At 38.5% G+C, this 23,914-nt stretch overlaps 1 long non-coding RNA gene across 1 annotated transcript; it reads left to right on the forward strand.

Moving 5' to 3' along the window:
* Window positions 1-279: 279 nt before the first annotated feature.
* On the forward strand, window positions 280-18,340 carry LOC138920416 (uncharacterized). The gene is made up of 2 exons (XR_011431567.1): window positions 280-506; window positions 18,224-18,340. It is a non-coding gene; the product is annotated as an uncharacterized lncRNA (long non-coding RNA).
* The last annotated feature ends 5,574 nt before the right edge of the window (window positions 18,341-23,914 follow it).

Here is a 23,914-nt window from a genome sequence, read left to right on the forward strand (position 1 = left end):
TTGTTTGTGTGGGTTTTAGTTATCGATATTTACTATATGACAAATTAAAAATGGCAAGTTTCTAAAGTATTTTATTAAATTATTACAAAACAGCAATCATAAACCCCTAACATGTTAACGTAAGTAACTTATTTTATCAACATACCTGTATTGTCTAAAACAAAAATATTTAGTGAGAAAAGTGGCATTGTTATACATTTTTTTGCAAATCTCTTTAATGTCTGGTTTAATAAAAGACAGCTTATTCCTTCGATCTATTGTGACATCACATGCCATGTAGTCTCTAGAAGTCTCCTCCATACCACCATGGAATAATGAGAGGAAAGAGGCAAGATGATCTCAGTGTTATGATCTAAGTATTGTAGTTTTGACCTCACGGATTCTCTGAAAGAGTTTCAGGACTCCTGTTCATGCCTGGACAACACTTTGAGAACTGCTGTGATAAACAAACTTGAATGAAACTTGCCTAAAACCACATTAGACACCTCGTTCAGAAGTGGATAAAGGTAAGAGTCTTGACTGGTTTCTCATTCTACAGAAGTTCGCTTAATTGTCACCACCTAAGAGAAGCTTTCCCTGATAATTGTCTCTGGAGTAAGCCTTCTGCACTCTCAATGTTCTGGAGCTTAATATTGGGTGGTTGTTTTTTTTTTTTATGGAACTTATTCCAATTTTTAATTTCAAAATTTACCTCTTTTTTCCCCCTTTATGTTAACTTGGCTGTCACCCTCACTGGACTATAAATTTCTTGAGCTTTTCTGTCTTATGCACTGTTCTATCTCTCACGTCTAGAATTGTGTTTAGCATACAGTCAGTGGTCAATAATTATTTGCTGACTTAATTGGTGAGTAAATTAGAGGTATTTTTGTTTTTCTCACTTTTTTTTGGTCCTTAGTTCTTATACTAAGATGGTCAATGGACATAGGAAAATTGTAGTAAATACATTTTAATCCTTTCATTCATTCATTCATTGTTTCTTTCTTTCAAACAAACAACGTTTTTAGAGTGCCTCCTATATGCTGGTCAAGTTTATAGGATAAAAAGATGAGTAAGACACATCTACTTATCCCCAGTCATATCCCTGCACAATAGGACACACCATGAGGAAATTTCAGTGGAATCCTAAACAGAGAATGTAGGTGCTATCAGGAGAGAAGCAAATCACTGTCTCCAAGATGAGTGAAAGCCTGGCATATTGAAGAAACTTCAAGGAAGTCAGTATGGCTGAATCATTCAAATTGCAAGAGGATTCTGGGGGGAACTGGGGAGAAGAGTGAGATGTGAGACTAGAGAAGCATGTAGACCCTAGCATCCCACAGGCCTTGGATTCTGTGTTAAGGAGTTTAGACTTTATCCTAAAGGAAGGCCATTACATGGATTCATCATACCCATCTCCAAGAGAAAATAGTGGGCTAACAGACATGTCCAAAAAGTACCAAGCCAGTGTCTCCATTCAACTTCCTGCTATTCCAATCCATAGATGAGAGGACTCATAAAACTATTAGCTGAATTTGCTCATGGATAGCTAAACCTTAGTGTTTTCAAGTGACATAGCACTGAATGCCAGTTTTCTAGTTGAAAAAGGTTATTCTGCTTACCAAACATCTGTACGAAGTTACTTGATGTCATTAAATCAGGAGTAGGTACTGATTAGTTTGCTTATGTATACTTCTTATTAACACAGAGACAAAAATTCTAAATGGAATTTTAGCAAATTAAATCCAGAAACGTATAAAAAGAATAATAGACAGCACGTTAGAGTATTCCAGTAATAAAGTTGGTTTAACATTTGAAAAATCAACAATGAAATTCTCTTCATTTATAGAATCATGGAGAAAAAGCATATGATCATTTCAATAGATGTATTAACATTTACTACATCCAACATTTATTCATAATAAAAACTCTTAGCAAACTAGGAATAGAAAAAAATGCCCTCAATCTGATCATGAGTATCTTAAAAAACATACAAAAAATAATCAACTTAAGGTTGAAATATTGAAAGTTTTTACCCTGAGTTTGGGAAAAGTATAAAGATGTCAGTTATCATGACTTTCATTCAACCTTGTGCTGGGGGTCCTAGTGAGCAAGAAAACTAGAAAGTATGAGGATTGAAAAGAGAGGGAGGAAACCATCTTATTTGCAGATGATATGATTGTGTACATAGCAAATCTAAAAACAGAGTCAAAAAGAAATTATATATCTATATGTTAGTGATAAATTATTATATATAAAATTGAAAAAATATATGTACAATAGTATAAAAAAATCAAATACCTAAGGGCGCATTTAAAAAAGGATGTACAAAATTTCTGCACAGATAACTAAAGAAAATTACTGAGAAAATTTGAAATATGTAAATAAATGAAAGGTTATACCATTTATTTTTATTTTTATTTTATTGAGGTCATAATAGTTTATAACACTGTGAAATTTCAGTTGTACATTATTGTCAGTTGCCATATATATGTGCCCCTTTACCCCTTATGCCTATCCCCCAGCCCCCTTCCCCTCTGGAAACCACTAATCTGTACTCTTTGTCCATGTGTTTGTTTATCATCCACGTCAGTGAAATCATACAGTGTTTGTCTTTGTCTGGCTTATTTTGCTTAACATAATACCATCAAGGTCCATCCATGTTTTTGCAAATGGCACGATTTTGTCTTTTTTATGGCCGAGTAGTATTCCATTGTTTATATACACCACATCTTTATCCATTCATCAGTCACTGGGCATTTGGGTTGCTTCCATGTCATGGCTATTGTGAATAATGCTCCAATGAACATAGAGGTGCATAAGTATCTTTGAATTGTAGATTTCAAATTCTTTGGATAAATACCCAGTAGTGGGATAGCTGGGTCATATGATATTCTTACTTTTAATTTTTTGAGAAATCTCCATACTGTTTTCCATAATGGCTGCACCAGTTTGCATTCCCACCAGCAGTGTATGAGGGTTCCTTTTTCTCTGCATCTTCGCAGACATTTGTTGTTTTTCGTCTTGGTAATTATAGCCATTCTAACAGGCATAAGGTGATATTTTGACCTGCTTTTCCCTAATGATTAGTAGTTTTGAACATCTTTTCATGTGCCTGTTGGCCATCTGTATATCTTCTTTGGAAAAATGTCTGTTTGTATCCTCTGCCCATTTTTTGATTGGGTTGTTTGTTTTTATTGTTGAGTTGTGTGAGTTCTTTAAGTATTTTGGAGATTAACCCCTTGTCAGATACATGATTTGCAAATATTTTCTCCCAGTTGGTCGGTTGTCTTTTCCTTTTGTTCCTGATTTCCTTTGCCTTGCAGAAGCTCTTTAGTCTGATTAAATCTCCTTCGTTTATTTTTTCTTTTGTTTCCCTTGCCCAAGTAGACATGGTATTCAAAAAGATCCTTCTAAGACTCATGTCAAAGAGTGTACTGCCTATATTTTCTTCTAGGAGTTTTATGGTGTCACATCTTACCTTCAAGTCTTTAATCTATTTTGAGTTAATTTTTGTGTATGGCAAAAGATAACAGTCTACTTTCATTCTTTTGCTTGTGGCTGTTCAGTTTTCCCAACACCATTTATTGAAGATACTTTCATTTCTCCGTTGTATGTTGTTAGCTCCTTTGTCAAAGATTAGCTGTTGGTAGATGTATGGTTTTATTTCTGAGCTTTCAATTCTGTTGCATTGATCTGTGTGTCTGTTTTTGTACCAGTGCCATACTGTTTTGACTACTATAGTTTTGTAGTATATTTTGAAGTCAGGGATTGTGATGCCTCCAGCTTTATACTTTTTTCTCAGGATTGCTTTAGCTATTTGGGGTGTTTAGTTGCCCCATATTAATTCTAGGATTCTTTGTTCTATTTCCATGAAGAATATCATTGGGATTTTGATTGGGATTGCATTGAATCTGTAGATTGCTTTGGATATTGTGGACATTTTAACCATGTTTATTCTCCAATCCATGTGCATGGAATGTCTTTCCATTTCTTTATGTCATCATCGATTCCTTTCAATAATGTCTTATAATTTTCCTTCTATAGGTCTTTCACCTCCTTGGTTAAATTTATTCCTAGATATGTTATTGCTTTTGTTGAGATGTAAATGGGATTGTATTCCATTTTTTTTAAAGATTGGCACCTGAGCTAACAACTGCTGCCAATCTTCTTTTTTTTTTCCTGCTTTTATCTTCCCAAATCCCCCATACATAGTTGTATATCTTAGTTGCAGGTCCTTCTAGTTGTGAGATGTGGGATGCTGCCTCAACATGGCCTGACGAGCGGTGCCATGTCTGCGCCCAGGATCCGAACCCTGGGACGCAACAGCGGAGCACGCTAACTTAACCACTCGGCCACGGAGCCAGCCCCGGGATTGTATTCTTGAGTTCTCTCTCTGTTAGTTCATCAGTAGAGTATAGAAATGCAACTGATTTTTGTAAGTCGATTTTGTACTCTGCAAGTTTGCTGTAGTTATTGATTATTTCTAATAGTTCTCTGATGGATTCTTTAGGGTTTGCTATATTTAAAATCATGTTGTCTGCAAACAGCAAGAGTTTCACTTCTTCATTGCCAGTTTGGATACCTTTTACTTCTTTTACTTCCCTAATTGCTCTGGCCAAAACCTCCAGTACTATGTTGAATAAGAGTAATAAGAGTGGACATCTTTGTCTTGTTCCTGTTCTCAGAGGGATGGCTTTCAGTTTATCTTGGTTGAGTATGATGATGGCTGTGGGTTTGTCATATACGGTCTTTATTATGTTGAGGTACTTTCCTTCTATACCCATTTTATTGAGAGTTTTTATCAAAAATGGATGTTGGATCTTGTCAAATGCTTTCTCTGCATTGAGATGATCATGTGGTTTTTATTCCTCATTTTGTTTATGTGGGGTATCACATTGATTGATTTGTGGATCTTGAACCATCCTAGCACCCTGGTATAAATCACACTTGATCCTTTTACTGTATTGCTGTATTTGATTTGCAAAATCATTTCAAGGATTTTTGCATCTATGTTCATTAGCAATATTGGCCTGTAATTTTCCTTCTTTGTGTTGTCTTTGGCTTTGGGATCAGGGTGATGTTGGCCTTGTAAAATGAATTAGGAAGTGTTCTGTTTTCTTCAGTTTTTTGGAATAGTTTGAGAAGGATAGCTATTAAATCTTCTTTGAATGTTTGGTAGAATTCTCCAGAGAAGCCATCTGGTCCTGGACTTTAATTTTTGGGGAGGTTTTTGATTACTGTTTCAATCTCTTTACTTGTGATTGGTCTATTCAGATTCTCTATTTCTTCTTGATTCAGTTTTGGTAAGTTATATGAGTCTAAGAATTTATCCATTTCTTCTAGATTGTCCAATTTGTTAGCATATAGTTTTTCATAGTATTTTCTTATAATCCTTTGTATTTCTGTGGTATCCATTGTAATTTCTCCTCTTTCATTTCTAATTTTATTTGAGCTTTCTCTCTTTTTTTCTTAGAGAGTCTGGCTAAGGGTTTGTCAGTTTTGTTTATCTTCTCAAAGAATAAGCTGTGAGTTTCATTGATCCTTTTTACTGTTTTTTGTTGTTGTTGTTGTTTCAATTTCATTTATTTCTGCTCTAATGTTTATTATTTTCCTCCTTCTACTTACTTTGGGCTTTGTTTGTTCTTCTTTTTCTAGTTCTGTTACGTGTAGTTTAAGATTGCTTATTTGCGATTTTTCTTGTTTATTAAGGTGAGCCTGTATTGCTATGAATTTCCCTCTTAGGACCACTTTTGCTGCATGCCATATGATTTGGTATGGTGTATTTTCATTTTCATTTGTCTCCAGATATTTTTTGATTTTTCCTTTAATTTCTTCAATGATCCATTCGTTGCTCAGTAGCATGTTGTTTAGTCTCCACATATTCGTCATTTTCCCAGATTTTTTCTTGTAGTTGATTTCTAGTTTCATAGCATTATGGTCAGAAAAGATGCTTGATGTGATTTCAATCTTCTTAAATTTATTGAGACTTGCATTGTTTCCCAACATATGGTCTATCTTCAAGAATGTTCCATGTGCACTTGAGAAGAATGTGTAATCTGCTGTTTTTGGATGGAGTGTTCTCTTATATATCTTTTAAGTCCATCTGGTCTACCTTTTCATTTAATTCCACTATTTCCTTGTTGACTTTCTGTCTGGATGATGTATTCATTGATGTAAGTGGGGTGTTGAGGTCCCCTACTATTATTATGTTGCTGTTAATATCTCCTTTTAAGTCTGTTAATAGTTGCTTTATGTACTTGGGTGTTCCTGTGTTAAGTGCATATACATTTATAAGTGTTATATCCTTTTAGTGGTGTCCCTTTTATCATTATATACTTCCCCTTTTTGTCTCTCATTGCCTGTTTCATCTCAAAGTCTACTTTGTCTGATATAAGTATGGCAACACCTGCTTCATTTTGTTTGCCATTTGCTTGGAGTATTGTCTTCCATCCCTTCACTCTGAGCCTGTGTTTGTCTTTAGACCTCAGATCTATTTCCTGGAGGCAGCATATTGTTGGTCTTGTTTTTTAATCCATCCAGCCACCCTGTGTCTTTTGATTGGAGAATTCAGTCCATTTACATTTAGAGTGATTATTGATATATGAAAGCTTAATTCTGTCATTTTGTGACTTGTTTTCCAATTGTTCTGTATTTCTCTTGTTGCTCATCCCATGTATTTCAGACTGCTAATTCAGTTTGTAGTTCTCTATGATGGTTTCCTCAGTTTTCTCTTTATTTATCACTTGTGACTCTGTTCTGCTTTTTTGTGTAGTGGTTACTGTGAGGTTTGTATAAAAGATCTCCCACATGAGGTAGTCCATTTTCTGATAGCCTCTTATTTCTTTAGTCTAAGCAATTTCCATTCCTTTTCTCATCCCCATCTAAGTTATTGTCGTCAAAAATTATTCACAACTTTGTGTTGTGAGTTTGTGATTAAAATGAAGTGATTATAGTTGTTTTTGATGTTTTCCTTCCCTTTATCTTTAATGTTGTAATTAAGTATTAGCTAACCTGTTCTGATAGAGATCTGCAATTTTCTGATTTTGTCTGCCTATTTGTCTCCTTCCCCATGCTTTGTAGCCTCTTTCTTTTTTTCAGGTATGAGGGCTTTCTTGATCACTTCTTGTAGGAGAGGTCTTGTGGCAATTAACTCCCTCAGCTTTTGTTTATCTGGGAAAGTTTTTATTTCTCCATCGTATCTGAAGGATATTTTCACTGGATAGAGTATTCCTGACTGAAAGTTTTTGTCTTTCAGAATTTCGAATATATCATTCCACTCTCTCCTAGCCTGTAAGTTTTCTGCTAAGAAATCCACTGCAAGCCTGATAGGGATTCCTTTGTAGGTTATTTTATTCTACCTTGCTGCCCTTAGTATTTTTTCTTTGTCATTGGATTTTGCCAGTTTTACTAATATATGCCTTGGAGAAGGTCTTTTTGCATTGTTGTAATTAGTAGTTCTATTAACTTCTTCAATTTGTAATTCCAGCTCCTTCCCCAGGTTTGGGAAGTTCTCAGCTATTATTTCTTTGAGCAAGCTCTCTGCTCCTTTCTTCTTCTCTTCTCACTCTGGAATACCTATAATCTTTATGTGGCATTTCCTAATTGAGTTGGATATTTCTTGGAGAATTTCCCCATGTCTTTTTAGTCTTAGTTCTCTCTCCTCCATCTGAAGCATATCTATATTTCTGTCCTCTAAATTGCTAACTCTGTCCTCCATAATATCAGCTCTGTTATTTAAGGACTCCAGATTTTTCTTTATCTCTCTCATTGGGTTTTTCATCTCCAATATTTTTTATTTTTTTTTTATGGTTTCAATCTCTTTTGTGAAGAATTCCCTCTGTTCATTAATTTTATTCCTGATTTCATTGAACTATCTTTTTGAGTTTTCTTGTAACTAGTTGTGTTTTTTTATGACAGCTATTTTGAATTCTCTGTCACTTAGCTTGTAAGTTTCTGTGCCTTCAAGATTGATTTCTGGGTGCTTGTCATTTTCCTTCTGGTCTGTAGTGTTAATATATCTCTTCATATTATTTGACTGAGTGGATTTGTGCCTTCAGATAGTGGTAGTATCTGGTCACAGATTCCACCTGCCAGCACTGGGGTTGTGAGCAGTAGCTTTGTATTCTGAGCCTGCCATGATCCCTGGCATCTATGTCTGTCCTTTGGAAGCTACGCTGATAGGGCTCATCTACATTTGCCCACTCACCACTGCTGCTTTACCAATGGATGTGCAGGCACTCTGGCGGGGCTCCTTTGCTCTGGCTAACTGACCAAGCCAGTGCACCAGATGGGGGAGGGGTGCTTTCTTTCATGTGCATGATCCTGCAGGCAGTCCCACTCTCCACTCACTGTCTACCCTCTTGAGATGCTCACCTTGGTGAAGACTCCTCCCATGTTTTCTTAGCATCCTTGGTGTGGAGCTTTCCCATGGACTGGGAGACAACTCTGAGAGTGAAGGCGTTTCTTTGGAGGGCTGCCCCCTCCCCATCTCCTCTCAGAGCCACATGCAGTCCCACACCCTAGTTGCTGCTATATGGAGAAGGAGAGGAGATCTCTTACCCTCCTTTCACTGCCTCCAGGAGGATCCAGCACCTCTCCCTTCAGATACATGGCTGCGTGGATCTCTCCAGCATCTATTGTGTTGTGTGAGTGACCTCTGTTGTTTTTTTTTTATTTTTGAGGAAGATTAGCCCTGAGCTAACTACTGCCAATCCTCCTCTTTTTGCTGAGGAAGAGTGGCCCTGAGCTAACATCCATGCCCGTCTTCCTCTACTTTATACGTGGGATGCCTACCACAGCATGGCATGCCAAGCGGTGCCATGTCCACACCCGGGATCTGAACTGGCGAACCCTGGGCAGCCGAGAAGCAGAACATACAAACTTAACTGCTGCGCCACTGGGCTGGCCCCTCTATTGGTTTTTGAGTATCCTTTTCATTGTACCTTAAGAGGGAGAGTCTAAGGAAGAGCTCACTTCACCATGATGTTGGTGTCACAAGGGCATACCATTCTTAAGGATTAGAAGATGCATTATTGTTAAAATGTGAATTCTCTCTAAAATTATCTAGCAATTCAATGAAAATCCCCCATCAAAATCCAAGATATGTTTTGTGGAAATTGACATACTGACTCTCAAATTTATATGGAAATGCAGATGTCCAAAATTAGCAAAGATCTGGAAGAAGAGGGAGAAAGAGGTCTTATGTGGACATTTATTAATACTAGATTAATTAAAATAGTATTAATGCAAAGATGGACAAATAGATCAAAGGACAGAAGAGAGTCTGGAAGCATCATATAAATATAAATTTATAACAAATGTGCCATTTCAATGCAATGTAAAACAAGATTCTTTTCCAAAAACAGTGCTAAGTCAATTTGATATCCCTATTTAAAAAAAACAAATGAATCTTGGCCCCCAACTCACACCATACACAAAAATCAATTGCAGAAGCACTAAGGGACTTAATGGACAAATTATAACTCAACTTCTTAGAAGATATAGAAGAGTTTTTATTTGTTTGTTTTTTACCTTGGTTAGATAGAATGCAAAGAATACTAGCCATAAAAAGAAAGTTTGACTGATTGGACTGCATTAAAATTCAAAACCTTAGTTCATCATTTGCTAATTCAGATGACAAAAAGGCTGATAAAAGAGTGGAAAAGATATTTGCTATATATGTATCTCCAATAAAAAACTCCTATGATCCATCTATCTATATATCTGTAACTTGTGTATTTCAATCAGAAAAAATAGACAACATAATATAAATGAGCCGTAATTTGAACAAGCATTTTATGAAAAAATATATCTAAATGGTCAATAAAAATATGAAAAGATGTTCAACATCACTAGATAGCTAGGCAATGCAAGTAGACCCACACTGAGATACTAGTACACATCCACGAGAATGACTACAATAAACCAAACCCAAAAAACTCCAGAATACATCAAGTGTTTGAAGGGTGTAAAGTACTTGGAATTCTCCTACACTTTGGGAAACTGTTTGGCAATGCCTTCTAAAAATTCAAAATCTGCTTAACTTGTAGCCCGATAATTTCCTTCCTAGATATATACCCAACAGAAATGTTACATATGTGCACCAAAACATATAGAAGAATGTTTATAACAGCACTAAATTTGGAAGAAAATCCAAATGTTCATTAAATTGAATGGATAAATGAATTGTGATATAGTAATTCAATAGAATACTGTAACAGCAACGAGAATGAATGAATTACCTGCAACAACATGGATGAATCCAACAGATGAAAGATTGAGCGAAAGAAGGCAGACACAGATGAGTCTACAGATATAGCACATTTATAAAAAGTAAAAAATAGGCAAACTAATCTTTGGTAACAGATTGCAGAGTTCTTTTGCTGTGGAGTGGGAATGGGGTAAGTAATGACTAGAAGAGGGTATGAGGGAGGCTTCTGGTTTGCTGGTAAAAATTTATATCTGACTTGTGTGGTAGTTATGTTTCTTTTGTAAAATTCATTAAAATGTATGTTTTAGATTTGTATACTTTATGGTGTGTACAATACTGCAATAACAGAGCAAGACAAAACAAATCTGTTGTTTTTTAACTAAAATGCAGGCATTTATTTAGGACTGCCTCCAATATGACTGATTTGCTACATTACTCTCTGTCTCAGAAATACTTTCACTAAAGATATATATATATATATATATATAGTGAATAATGTAATTAGTACCTAATTTTCTTATGACAGGGCAGCCGGTAGAGGAGAGAGCATTGGAATTCCAGGTTCTGTCAAAGACCCCAAAGACTGAGGGACTTGCCTCAGTTTGAAGGGTGTTTGTCAGGCAGTTTGTTGACTCTCTTGAGTATCTAATTCTGCTGTTGTTTCATGTTCAGCTGAACAACTTTGAGTCAATAGCTAATAAGAAGTGTATTTGTAAACATGCTAGAGGTGGGGCAGTGTGCAAGTAAAACTACGAAGTGGGTTTTTGAGAAGTGAAGTTGACCATGGCCGGAGGTGCCTTCAAGGGACAAGCTTGCATGTGGGGAAACAGAGGGTAAAGATCAACCCACAAGCAGGATGGGCAGAAGCCCTCGGACAGATAAACATCCCCGCAGACAGGGAGACAGACTATAGTGGTGTGGCTGGTACCCAGAAGAAACAATTTTCAAAGGCATGTGATGACTTCAGGAAGCTGAAGTGAGTGGATAATCCATTCATTCATCCAGCAAATATTTATTGAGTGTCTGCTCTTGAACAAGGACTATTTTAGGCACTGTTAATGATTGAACAAATGCCATATAGGCACCACATCCTCACAGGGGCTACACCATAATGAACATAGAGGGTACTAATTCCCTTAGCACTCCCATTTCCAGGAATGCATTTCCTGTTCTAATGAGGGTATGCCTATGTTTACCTTAAAAAAAAAGGGTAATCTTTATAGGTAAAGATCATCTATTGCTGACTTGTACAGAAGACATGGTAAGGGAGTCAAGGAGTCTTCATTGATTCATCCACATTCTTATCTGGTCCTTCTACAGGCAGCATTATGCATTTGTAAGAAATTTGGACAATAAATGGTGGCCATGAGTTATAGTAAAATGTATCAGCTTATCCATGACCTGTACCAATGCCAACTGAATGCAGGCTTTGACTATACAGCACAGAGAGAATCGCCCAACAATTCTGTGTTAAATGACCATTTTTGGAATCTAGTCTGTCTATTTGAGGTTTTAGTATTTTATGTGGTAGACTTCATTTGCACTTATCCTGAAATTATAACTGTCATTCTGACATGCTGCCTTTAGCAAAGCATGTATTCCTATGTATGGAAAATACATTTTAGAATAACAGAATGACTCTTTTAAACAGCCACATGCACACTCACACGGACACATTGTACTTAATTGTTACCATATAAGCATATTGCAGCAATCCTGTGCACACTTCGTATTCTGAAATATTTTCATCATGTCCAATGATCCAGAGACTTTAGAAGTAAAATATAGGCTATGGTTGGGCTTTTTTCATTACAATATAAAATAAATGTGTGTGCAAGAGATGTGTCGAAGCAACTCCCAACCAAAAGAATCGGAAACTAACAATAGAAGTGGTGACTGCAGGCTGCGCTTACAGCCAGGCAGAGCTGAGGGTCAGCTGGACTCAGCTGCTCATTAGCTGTGTGGTCTTGACCAATTTAACGAACTTTGCTCAGTTAGGCTCAGAAAGAAGCCTCAGATTCCTTCTGTGTAAAATGGGGATTATAATAGTACTCACCTCAAAGGATTATTGTGAAACTAAAATGAGATAAACTATACGGAATTCCCGTCTCACAATCTGCATTAAAAAAGGACTATTAATTTTTAGGAGAAACTTTTATGCCAACCACATTTGTTTGAATATTGTTTGCTGATTTTAAGTGTCTGTCCTTATTTAAGCTCCCGTTATGATAAAGTGCTTCTAAAACACTGCAGGACATTTTCCGCATTTCCCCCAGAGGATGGAAATTCCTGCTGTTACATCGTCTCTCCTAGCCTGTCTCATCTTGGGTGTCTCTGCAAGGTTTAAACGAAAAGAAGATATTTTGTGCCATAATATAATTTATTTAATCACCATGTAGACTGATAAACTAGATAGAAGGGAGTAGAGGCATGGTGAACTACACTTAATCAAAATCTCCTCCCCATTGATGTCTTTGCTAGGCAAACCTGGAACTTCCTAGGAGCCAATTTTACATAGTTTAAAAATTTTAACGATTTATTTCTGATTCAGGGCCCGCGGTTGAGCATATATGCAAAATTTAATCAGATCTTTTTTTCTGGGGCTGAATTGTGTAACCCCAATAGTCCACTCCATCCCATACTCTCCATCCATTTTACAGGCAACATTTGAATTATTGTACTTAAGATGAGTATTTGGACCCTAAATGAAAGAGGGAGTAGAAGTCTTTTTTTTATTTTTAAATTGCAACTCTCTTTGAATATACATTTTATTGTTTTTTTTGTTTTTTGTTTTTTTTTTTTGGCTGGGAAAGATTTGCCCTGAGCTAACATCTGTTGCCAGTATTCCTCTCTTTTTTTTTCCCCTCCCCAAAGCCCCAGCACATAGTTGTATATTCTAGTTGTAGGTCCTTCTAGTTCTTCTATCTGAACTGCCACCACAGCATGGCTACTGACGGACAAGTGGTGTGGTTCTGTGCTGGGGAACCGAACCTGAACCGCCAACGTGGAACACACTGAAATTTAACCACCAGGCCATCAGGGCTGGCTCAGGAGTCTATTTTCAGAATGGGTTCTCCTGAATTTATGTAAATACTTTTGTCTGTATACTTTTTATTCGTTCTTTCTAATCGAATTCCTCTCTTTTCCTGCTGCAAGAAGTCGAAACTTTCTCTTCCCAGGTGAAGATTGTTCATCATTAGAGAGTCCTTAGAGCTTCTTGATCACTGGTTGAATCTGGAAACGTTACAGAATCTCTCAGGCAGTCAACAAAAAAAGGAGGGGGACAACTCAATAACTTTTTCTGGCTTCTCTGAGCGCATCTTATGCCAGCAAAAGTGCTATTATTAGGAACTGTCTTAATCAATTCAGGCTGTTATAACAACAACAACAAAAAACTCCAAAACAGACTGGGTGGCTTAAATCACAAACTTTTTTCTCACAGTTTTGGAGGCTGGGAAGTCCAAGATCAAGGTGAGGCAGATCTGATGTCTGGTGAGGACCACTTTCTGGCTTGTAGACAGCTGCCTTCTGGCTGTATCCCCACATGAGAGAGGAAGAAGGTGGGAGAGGGGGAGGGGAAGAAGGAGGGGCAGAGGTGGAGGTAAATGGTGTCTCTTCTTATAAGGACACTAATAGCATCAGGACAGCTCTACCCTTATGACCTAACTACCTCCCCAAGTCCCCATCTCAAATAAATCACACTGGGGACCTAAGCTTCAACACAGGAATTTTGGTGGACGCAAACATGGAGTTCATAACAGGAACATTATCACCTTTCTTTCCTCAAGTTGCCACTTCTCTTTGGTAAAATAACCAAGATTTTAAGCCACTTCGAAACTAATACCACCCATAGCATGACAACAAGTGATAATATAATTATTAGCAACACCTGCTTGCTCTCTGCTGTTTAGCTTGTTGGAAAGTGGGAAAAGCAGGAGACACAGATAAGTAAATTATTTTTGAAGTAAAACTGACTTCCATCGCGCCAAGGTTGGTCAAATTTGGTATATCCTTCTCTTGTTCTTACTCACCCAGAGTTTTCGTTGCAGTCTGAAGATTACCATTTGAAATGCTCTTGAGTGACGGAAGGTCAACCCTGGGATCCAAACCTTTGATGTTTGTCAGGAAACTGCTGGCGTGCTGGAGTTCCAGCACACATGGTTGCTGCAGAACATGAACTGCAACTCCAGCTAAGCTTCGCAGAAACTCAGGGAGAAATTAACTATAAAAAGAAATACCTTCGATAAAACAGGAAGAATTAGTATCTTTCTTAAAGGCTCATTGCGAAAATGTTTTGACCCCTCTTTCCTAAGAAATATGTAGCCATTAAATTCAGTTCTTATTTCAAACAGAACATTTATATGTCAATTGCAAGAAATACATAGGGGTTGCAGTTAACTTTAATATCTTATTGAACAATGTGACAAGAATTTTTAAATGTGCAAACTAACCACAGGATGACCTTTCAAAACTGAAATGCATAGGTGTGGATGACATTTTCTTGTTCAGTTACTTATTTTGAAATCAAAATTAAAGCACACAGCACCAAATTAAATATCTCCTCCCCAGAGTGAATATCCTAATCACTTACAACTAAGCAACTTACACATGCAGTAATCAACAAACATTACCATGTGAATACTTTGTTTTAACAGGCCATAAACATTAATAAGCACATGGCTGAAATTGCTCTTGCTGAAAGTATTCATCTGCAACCCGAAATCTCAAATAGGGGCTGGAGAGAAAGAAAACTGTTAAATTCGATTCTGAAAACATTCATGTGAGTTTGCATAAATCCTCTTTATTTTCTAGTGGATTTTTTTCAGGATTTTTTTTTTTCCTCCCCCTGCTAGGAGACTTATGAAACTGAAATGTCAAGTGAGGGTTGCTTTATATCATGTTCTGTCAATCAAAGGAAGGAAGGCTTTATGCATCTGTTGCTGGTATATTGGCACTTTTTGAAGAGTGTTTCGGTGGGAGCGAGAATAAATAAAGATCCTTCAGGCACTTTCTCATTTATGGATGAGGAATCAAAGTAGTCTGAAACTTCATTTTCAGCCTGATACCCTGAAGATTGTTGGCTGATAATTCTGGATGGAACAGCTTATCTTGGAGGATTAGGGAGTACATGGCCTTCCTATTACTTCTGGCTTCAGCCTATTCAGCTGGGTAGACTTTGTCACACGGTATCTGGCCTTTTACATATGTCACTAATCTTATCTATATCTTTTCAGCTCCTTCTGTTGGAGCTGCGGTTTCCGTGCCTAACCCTCCCATTTCTTCATTACACCATCTGTATAGGCCTTAGCCTCCACTAACAGCCTTTCTACACCATGTCATTCAGTAATGGCAGGTTTTGCAGACATGCTGCTTTCACGAGCAGTTCAGGCTAGAATTTTATCCCAAATCTTGAGACTCTCACATTGGTTATATTAAAAAGCTCTCTGTCGGCCCCAAAAAAACTCATTTTTCCCCTTTACCAAATCCGCTTAACTAAATGAAATAATCTCCACAATACATTTTCTTTGCATTAAAGATAACGTGGACATCTCCCTGGTGTGCTGTGTGCCTGTGTCAGGCTGTCACTTCTGTCCCATGGGTAGGAGACAGTCATTCATCCATGAAACAAATACTTGAGCCCCTGGTGTGTGCAGGACATCAGGAGGCCACAGACATGATTTCAAAATTGACTCTGTCCTCAAGATGTCTATAATCTAGTGGGAGAAACGTGAACTCACAGAAATAACTATGATGCCGGGTAAACATCGTGCATACCCCAAAAAGGTACACAAAGTGCTTGGATAGTTCATATGGGGCAGATAAAGAGAGGAAGAACTTAAGAAGACAGGCTGAAGGAGGCGGCATTTAAGAACAACAAAGGTCTGAACTGTTGCGACAAGGGTCAGGAATTCTTCCAGTGTCTGTTTCCCAGCTACTTTCAGAATGAGGGATATAAGTCAAAAGTGGGAACGGAATTAGTGACTGAGGCCAGAAGAGATCTGTACCAAAGGCTGCTCCTTGCCTATCAAATATTCACTCTGCACTTTGCTCTCAAATTAACCTCACATTTAGTTGGGCACACTTTCCCCCTGAATGCAGATCTCATTGGCCAGTCTCCCTCACAGCTGTGTGTGGCCATATGCCTGAGTTCTGGTCAATGAAATGCAAGTGGAGATAATTGTCTTTAAAGACAGAGGGTAAGTCCATCTTCTTCTCTTCTCTCCTTCTGGTTCTTGGAATGTGGATATGAGGGCTGGATCTCCAGCAGCCATTTGGAATATGAGGAGAAAGGCCACACCCTAGGAATGGCAGAGTGAGAAACTGGAAGAAGCCTGGGTCTCTGACCATGGAGACTCCACACTAGCCCTGCCCTCCTGATTTCCTGCTTGCTTTTTATTTATTTTTTTTGGTAAGGAAGATTGTCCCTGAGCTAACATCTGTGCCAGTCTTCCTCTATTTTGTATATTGGACGGTACCACCACAGCATGGCTCGACGAGTGATATGTAGGTCTGAGCCAGGAACCCGAACCTGTGAACCCTGGGCCGCTGAAGCAGAGTGTGCAAACTTAACCACTAAGCTACTGGGCTGGCCTCCTCTCTGCCTGCTTTTATGCAAAAGAGAAATAAACTTCTGCCTGTTTTAGGGATGATATTTTTTGTCTTGGCTAATCCTAACAGCCAAGCTAATCCTAGTCAATGGAGTCTATACCCACTGCTTAAATCTTGGTTTTATGAGCACCTAACATGTAATGAAATGGAACCTGATAAAGTTTCCAGTTTCTAAGCATAGCATTACAAAGACGTGATGCATCAGCCACAAAGTCTTTATTGAGTTCCTGCAACGTTCAGGGCACTTTTCTAAGCAAAAAGAACAAAAACCATGGGGCCTGATCTTGGCCTCTTGAAACTTAGATTGTACGGAGGAGGCCAAAGCACACTTGCTAAAAGATAATTACTCAAATACAGTTATTAAACATAAGTGCCACAGCAGGAATACAACCCAGCCCATCATGGGAGGTGAGAGGAGACAGCAAAGAAAGCAGGGGCAGGCAGGGCGGCGAGGGAAAATAGAGACTAGCCAGGAAAAATTCAGATTAGAAAAATGAATAATTTTTAGTGAATATATTCCAAATATCACGAGGTATACTTATGTTTAAAAAATTATTTCTTTATTTGAAATTCAAATCCCGAATTCAAACTAAAATTCTAAATTTCAATTGTCCAGAATATTGTATGGGATATACTTCTACTAAAAGGCTATTTAACCAGGCAAGCTGTATTTTTATTTGCCTAATCTGGCAACCCTTAGCTACAAGCTTCTGTGATATCTTCACAGTGGAGGTGGGAGCTGAGCTGAAGGATGAGTGGAATCAATGGGGAGGCAAAGACGGGCCTGTGCATTTCAAAGCGTGGTGCCCGGCCATGGGCCAGAGGCTGGGCCAGCGCATCACAAGAACATGACCGCATTTTCTTTCCGTGTCAATTTTACTCAAAGAAAAAAAACATACAAAGTAATATTATTCCCAGCATTGAGTGGAATGCAAAATGCGCATGAATTTTAACACAAAGCCAGGCTTCTCAACCTCAGCAGTACTGACATTTTGAGCCGGATAATTCTTTGTCTTGGGGGTCTGTCCTTTACATGGTAGTGTGTTTAGCAGCATCCCTGGCCTCTACCACTAAATGCACGTTCTTCCCAGTTATAACCACCAAAAGTGTTTCCAGACATTGCCAAATGTCCTCTGGGGAGGGGGGGCAAGGTCACAATTGTTTGAAAACCACTGATACATGGCATGACACTTCCAAAACATTTGTGTGGTTGTGATGGGCGATTTGGGGCTTTGTCCCCAGAGTGTCTGTCAATCACATGCAATCGTTCTCCTCGTCACTGAGGTTCTTTTGCGTACAATTTTGAGATACATCTGAATGTGATACACCGAACACATTTCTGACGGTGAGAGAGATAAGCAGCTGAGTGCCAATTGAAGCCAACATGTTCCTTTTCTGTCTAATTTATTAATTTGTTTTTTCTAGTTTTCCAGATTGTAAACTCCTTGAGACAAGCACAGTTCATCTCCCAAAAAACCTACCGTGTGACAGGTACTCCAGTGATACGGACTGAATTGTGGAATAAAAGTTTTTAGCTTCTGTTTTGAGAATCCCAGGAATCAATGACTGGGGTGGAGAGAAGGGAGAATGGGCTTTCAGCGACCTCTGGTAAATTGCTAGGTGAGGGCACCACAGTCAATATCACAACATGTGGGATTACCTTCAATAGTAGATCTTTAACTGGAACGCACCCTTGCAGATAGATTCCCCAGACACTTTAACACTTGCTGTTTGGAGTCGTTGACCATTGTCTGCACTTCCTATTTCCACAGGAAAATTTCTAGCCTTGCCCCACCCAGTCAGGAACGATATTCCCTCCAAGCTGTGTGCCGCTGTGGTTGCCCCAGCCCTCAATTACCACTGCCTAAGGCCTCTATTTGTAATCTGCCACCCACTTGGCTCTCCTGGCAACACACGCATACACTAAAATGAAAATAAACCTCTAGGCCAGTACAGCATACAGATAAGAAAACAGGCAAGCTTTCAGCTCCGGGGCTGCACAACCAATTCCTCCGTGGTGACAGGGGAATCCAAGAGAAGGATGATGTTTCTAAGAAGTGTGAAGATCCAAGCGGAAGCAGCCTGACTGGTGAAAAGATAAGAAAACTGTGTATGTCTACATGTGCATGTGTGCTTGTGTGTGAGTGTGTGTATGTGTGTGTGTAGGCCTGTTCTCACGCACAGTGAATGGTGCAGTCACTAGATACTTTTTCCTTAGACGGAGCTTATTTAAGAGCTGTTCTCATAAAGATCATGGGCATAGAGAATGGATTTTGCAGGCATAAGATGTCATGCCTGAAAATAGTTCCTCCTGCTCAAATGGCTTTCTAATTCTTTCCTCTTCTGCTTCTTTCTCCAATCCATTCTTTCTGTGTCGATTCCTGCTGCCCCTGCTTGCTTTCAGCACATATTTTGGCTATCATGTCTCTCTTACTTGGTGCAGACTGAAAGGATGTTCTTGCTGGTCTGGGCCACTGCCATCTCATGCCCCTTAGTTCTTGCTGTCTTAAGTTTTTCCATGGCTGTGACACTGAGGGCAAGTCCTCCTTAGATGTGGAGAGGATCAAGCAATACCTCTAAGAACCACTGAGACAAGGGGAGACAGACACCTGTCTCTCTTTATGTCCCAAACCCAAGGTAGACACTGCTCATGATTTTTCTAAACACAGTGCTACCAAGCAGTACTATTCAGTTGGAGATGGCACTCCAGAGAAAACTCCTTTGTCATCCCTGTCTGAGGTTATGGGAAATGGGAAGGAGTAAGAGGGGTGGAAGAAGAAGAATGTGAGGGGTGGGTGGAACAAGGGGCCTTAGCCCTGAGGCTAAGAGGGTGAGGCACGTAGACAACTCTAGCTATGAAGGAAGCAGATCTTGGAAATTTGTCTGTAGATGAGCACGTGTGACTCTTGGTATGAGTTGTGCTGTGTGAGTACATGTGTCCTTACGTGTGATGGGGAAAAACTATAAAATGTTAGGGAAGGTAGTAAACATTGACATGGTTCTAGAGAATGGTGAACTAATAAAGGAAAGATAAATTGTGAAACCTAGGTTTTGCTACATAAGATTAATAGTAATTACAGCCTTGTATATGAACTGCTTACTATTTTTGTCTTTTTACCGTGGAGCATGACAAATGATAAGCATATTGTTAATGGTATAATAGATTAACTTTGTTGTACATTTTGTTTGATGACAGTATTGAACTCATACAATACATGATCTCAAACATTGGAAACAAATGGTATTTACGGTTCTCTTTAATTTTCTGGAGACAAACCTTTGCTTACCTTACTCACTGGGGTGTTGCCATCTGCTCAGAGAACACGGCCACCAATTTACAAGTTAGAAGAGACTATAACACATTATAACAAATCACTCATAAAACGAGAGAACAGAAGATGAAAAACCTAATTTTCTGCAGTTGGAATCTAGCCTCCATTGTTACTGGTGAAGTACTCATACTATGAGTGTGTCTTCTCATTTTTACTGAAATTTCTTTTAAATTTATTCAGATTTTCCTTGGCTCTTTCTCAGTGGGACACTGATAACTTTTTGGCTGACTCACTGTGGTGCCAGGAGACTGGAAGTAGTCTTCTCCATTCCACTGAGGATACAACAGGACCTGCCGCCATGGGAGGGCGACTTCAGTCTTTCCCACAGGGAGAACAAAGAGTTAAGGTCAACGAGCTTCAATTCATGAACATTCCTCTTTCTTATTTCCATTTTTTCTTCTTCCTCTCCAATTCAGACTCTCATTTTTTTTCCTGGAGGATTTCGTTGACTCTGCCTGCAAGCTCTAACATTTCAATTTGACAAGCATTCTCAAAGCCTACTGAATTGCAGGCATGTGCCAGACACTGAGAGCAACCTAATGAATAAGGTGTGGTCCCGGTCCTCAGCAATCTTACAGTCAACTTGAAAAATGGAAGTATTTATTAATGCTTTCCATAGTACATGGCAAGTGGTAAGATAGAAGATTCTGTGGGAATACAGAAATTTCATCCTACCTCAGCTTGGCTTCTAGCTCAATTTCCCCTAAGACACTGCTTCTTTCATTGAGGCAGATGTTGTCAGTTGTCAGTGGCATATCCAACAGTCATCACCCCACTTCCTCCTTGCTAACGGAGTACTAATTTTGTTTGGGTCAATGTGATAAATTATTGCCGTGGACTGAGGTTTGTATCTTACCCAAATTCATATGTTGAAGTTTAAATCCCCAGTGTGATGGTATTTGGAAGTGGAGCCTTTGAGAAGTAATTAGGTCATGAGGGTGAAACCTTCATGAATGGGATTAATACCCTTATAAGAAGAGACACAACATTATGATTGCTCTCTGCTCTTGGCTATGTGAAGACACAGCAAGAAGACGGCCATCTGCAAACCAGAAAGAGGGTCCTCACCAGACACCGGATCTGCTGGCAACTTGATCTTGGACTTCTTAGCCTCTTCAACTGGGAGAAATAAATTTCTGTTGCTTAAGCCATCTAGTCTCTGATATTCTGTCATAGCAGCCCGAATGTACCAAGGCAAATGATGATTGATGTAAGCCAGTCATGTCAACTGAGTTTTCCTTTGCAATGCAAAGATGTGGCCATGTGGTCCAATTTTAGCCAAAGGGTAGTCTGCTGAAGGACTTCTGGGAAGGCATTTGCTTTCTGACAAGAGAGACTGATATGGGGAGAAGTTATTGGTGAACAATCCTACCCCCTTTCATGCTGGTGATGTTATTCTGAGGACACGATGCTTCAAGCCACAGCAGCAGTGTTAGGACTGAGAGGTGTGAAGCATAAATGTGGAAAGTCAACATGCTGAGGATGGAGAAGCAAAAGGAGGGGAAGGGTTTGAGTCACTGATGACATTGTTAAACTCCTGAACAGACCCTGGAATGTGCATTCAGATTTCTTATTAACTATACCGTAGAATTTCTTGTTGTCCAGCCTGATGTTAGTCACTTTTTTGGTTCCCTGCAGCCCAAAACACTCCAAACTTATATAGTTGTGTAATCCTCTTGCTAATGAACTTTAGTGACATGTGTTTGCCTATCAAACATTATCCAAGTGAGTCAGCCACTGCCTCTTTTTTCCATGCTGTATAACAAGGATTTGCAAATTATGCCCCAGCGACCCACTGCCTTTTTCGGGGTGGTCTACAGGTTAAAAAATGGTTTTTACATTTTTAAATGATTGAAATAAAAATTAAAGCAAGAATAATATTTTGTGATACGTGAAGATTATATGAAATTCAAATGTCAGTGTCCATAAGTAAACTTTTATGGGAATTCAGTCATCTTCATCTATTTACCTATCATCCATGGCTGCTTTTATGCAAAAGTGAGTATTTGAGACAGAACAGATGGGCCAAACAAAGCCTAAAATATTTATTTCTGGCCCTTTACAGAGAAAACTTGCAGACCCTGGTACTACCTCATGAGTGCCCACTCAGATAATGTGCATGTCCCAGGATATTTAAAACCTTGACTGTCTTTTAAGGATATTAATCTCTCTTCCTGTCACGCCCTTGATCATGTTTTTCCTCCATTGGAATTGTGCTCCCTTTCTTCTCTCTGAAACCTTCACATTCCTTTATTGCTATCTCGAGCTTATAAAACACTTTCAGAAATATTAGTATGATTCTTACAAAGAATTCTTCAAGATGATAAAGCAGAGATTATTATTATTATTAGTTTATAGACAGGAAACTCATACCAGGGAGAGTTCAGTATCAAGGGCTTTGGAGCTAGATTGATCTAAGTTGAATGTTCAAAACTCCACTCAGTAGCTGTGTGACTTTGGGTAAGTTACTTAATTTTTCTAAACCTCAGATTTTCATCTGTCAAATGTGGACAAAATACTTAATGTGCTCCACATTAAACCATTGTGTGTCTCACACAAGTTCCCAGAACTAGGAAGTACTCAGGCTAGAGTTGGAATCCAACTTGATAATCTCAAGCTATGGATAAATTCACAGTTGGCTCTGAGAAACAACATTATGAAGATAAATATCTATTCAAAGATTAATAGGAAAATATCTTGAAATTTCCATTTCTTAGACTGGAACTGATAAAGTAGTTAGGAAGCTGTTTGCTTGCCTGGAAAAAGAGCATCTTAAGAAAAGGAGAGAAAGGGAGAGAGGGGAGAGAATATAGCATTCTCTTTCAACCAGAGTATGTGCCCCTTACATAATCAATCAGTGGTCCTTAGTGAGTTTCAAAATGGTGTGCATGCAAGACCCTCCAAGGCTTCCAACATTCCTTCTTATATGGTTATTCTAGTCAAAAATGCAGCAAAATAAAAGAGCTAACTCTTTCACTGAACTTCTTGGCCCTGAAACCTATTTTTTCTTGCCCAAACTACCTCTCTGTCAGCCGCTGGCTGTCTCCTAACTCCCACAGCATATTTGGAAATTGCATATTTCAATCACCTATACACGCTAACCGAAACTGAGTAATGAGTGTCTGGAAGGTTTGCACAAGGTTATTAAAAGTTTCTTAATCTGCCACCAACTTCTCTTTTAATATTATTTGTAGATTTCCTAAAGCACAGAAATAAATTCCCTTGACCCACTTACTCATTAACTTAGAGAGTATGGCAGAAAATCAAAGGTACACGGCTGTTAGGGTATTTGGTCCCTTTTAATAACCTCATGACTATTGCATTGAAAAGATAAGGTTATCACGGCTGTTGATCAAAAAGACAAGAAAAGGCAACTACAGCAACAGATACATCATTACGCAAAGAATGGTTTTAAAACCATTACCGCTCAATTCATTCTCCTAATACTATCTTTTAATTAGGGGGCATTTTAATTAAAAAAAAAAAGAGGGAGAAAATGTCAGCTTTAGAATGTCTTTCTACTAAGGACTTTGCATTGACAATTTAATGGGGGGGGTGAGAAGAGACTCATCTTAAAGTGATATGTATATAGCAAGAACAGAGTTTTTACTTAGATTATTTCTTTCATATGAAGAAAATAGGAATTTTAAGGCAAAAGAGTAGGATTTGTTTCTAAATTCTGCCATTCATAAGCTATGAGTACTTGGACAGATCATTTAATTTCTTTGAGATCCAATTTCCTCATTTGTAAATTGAAAATAACACCAACAATAAAACCAGCATC

Source organism: Equus caballus, chromosome 23 (assembly GCF_041296265.1).
Source record: "Equus caballus isolate H_3958 breed thoroughbred chromosome 23, TB-T2T, whole genome shotgun sequence".
Lineage (NCBI taxonomy): Eukaryota > Metazoa > Chordata > Mammalia > Perissodactyla > Equidae > Equus > Equus caballus.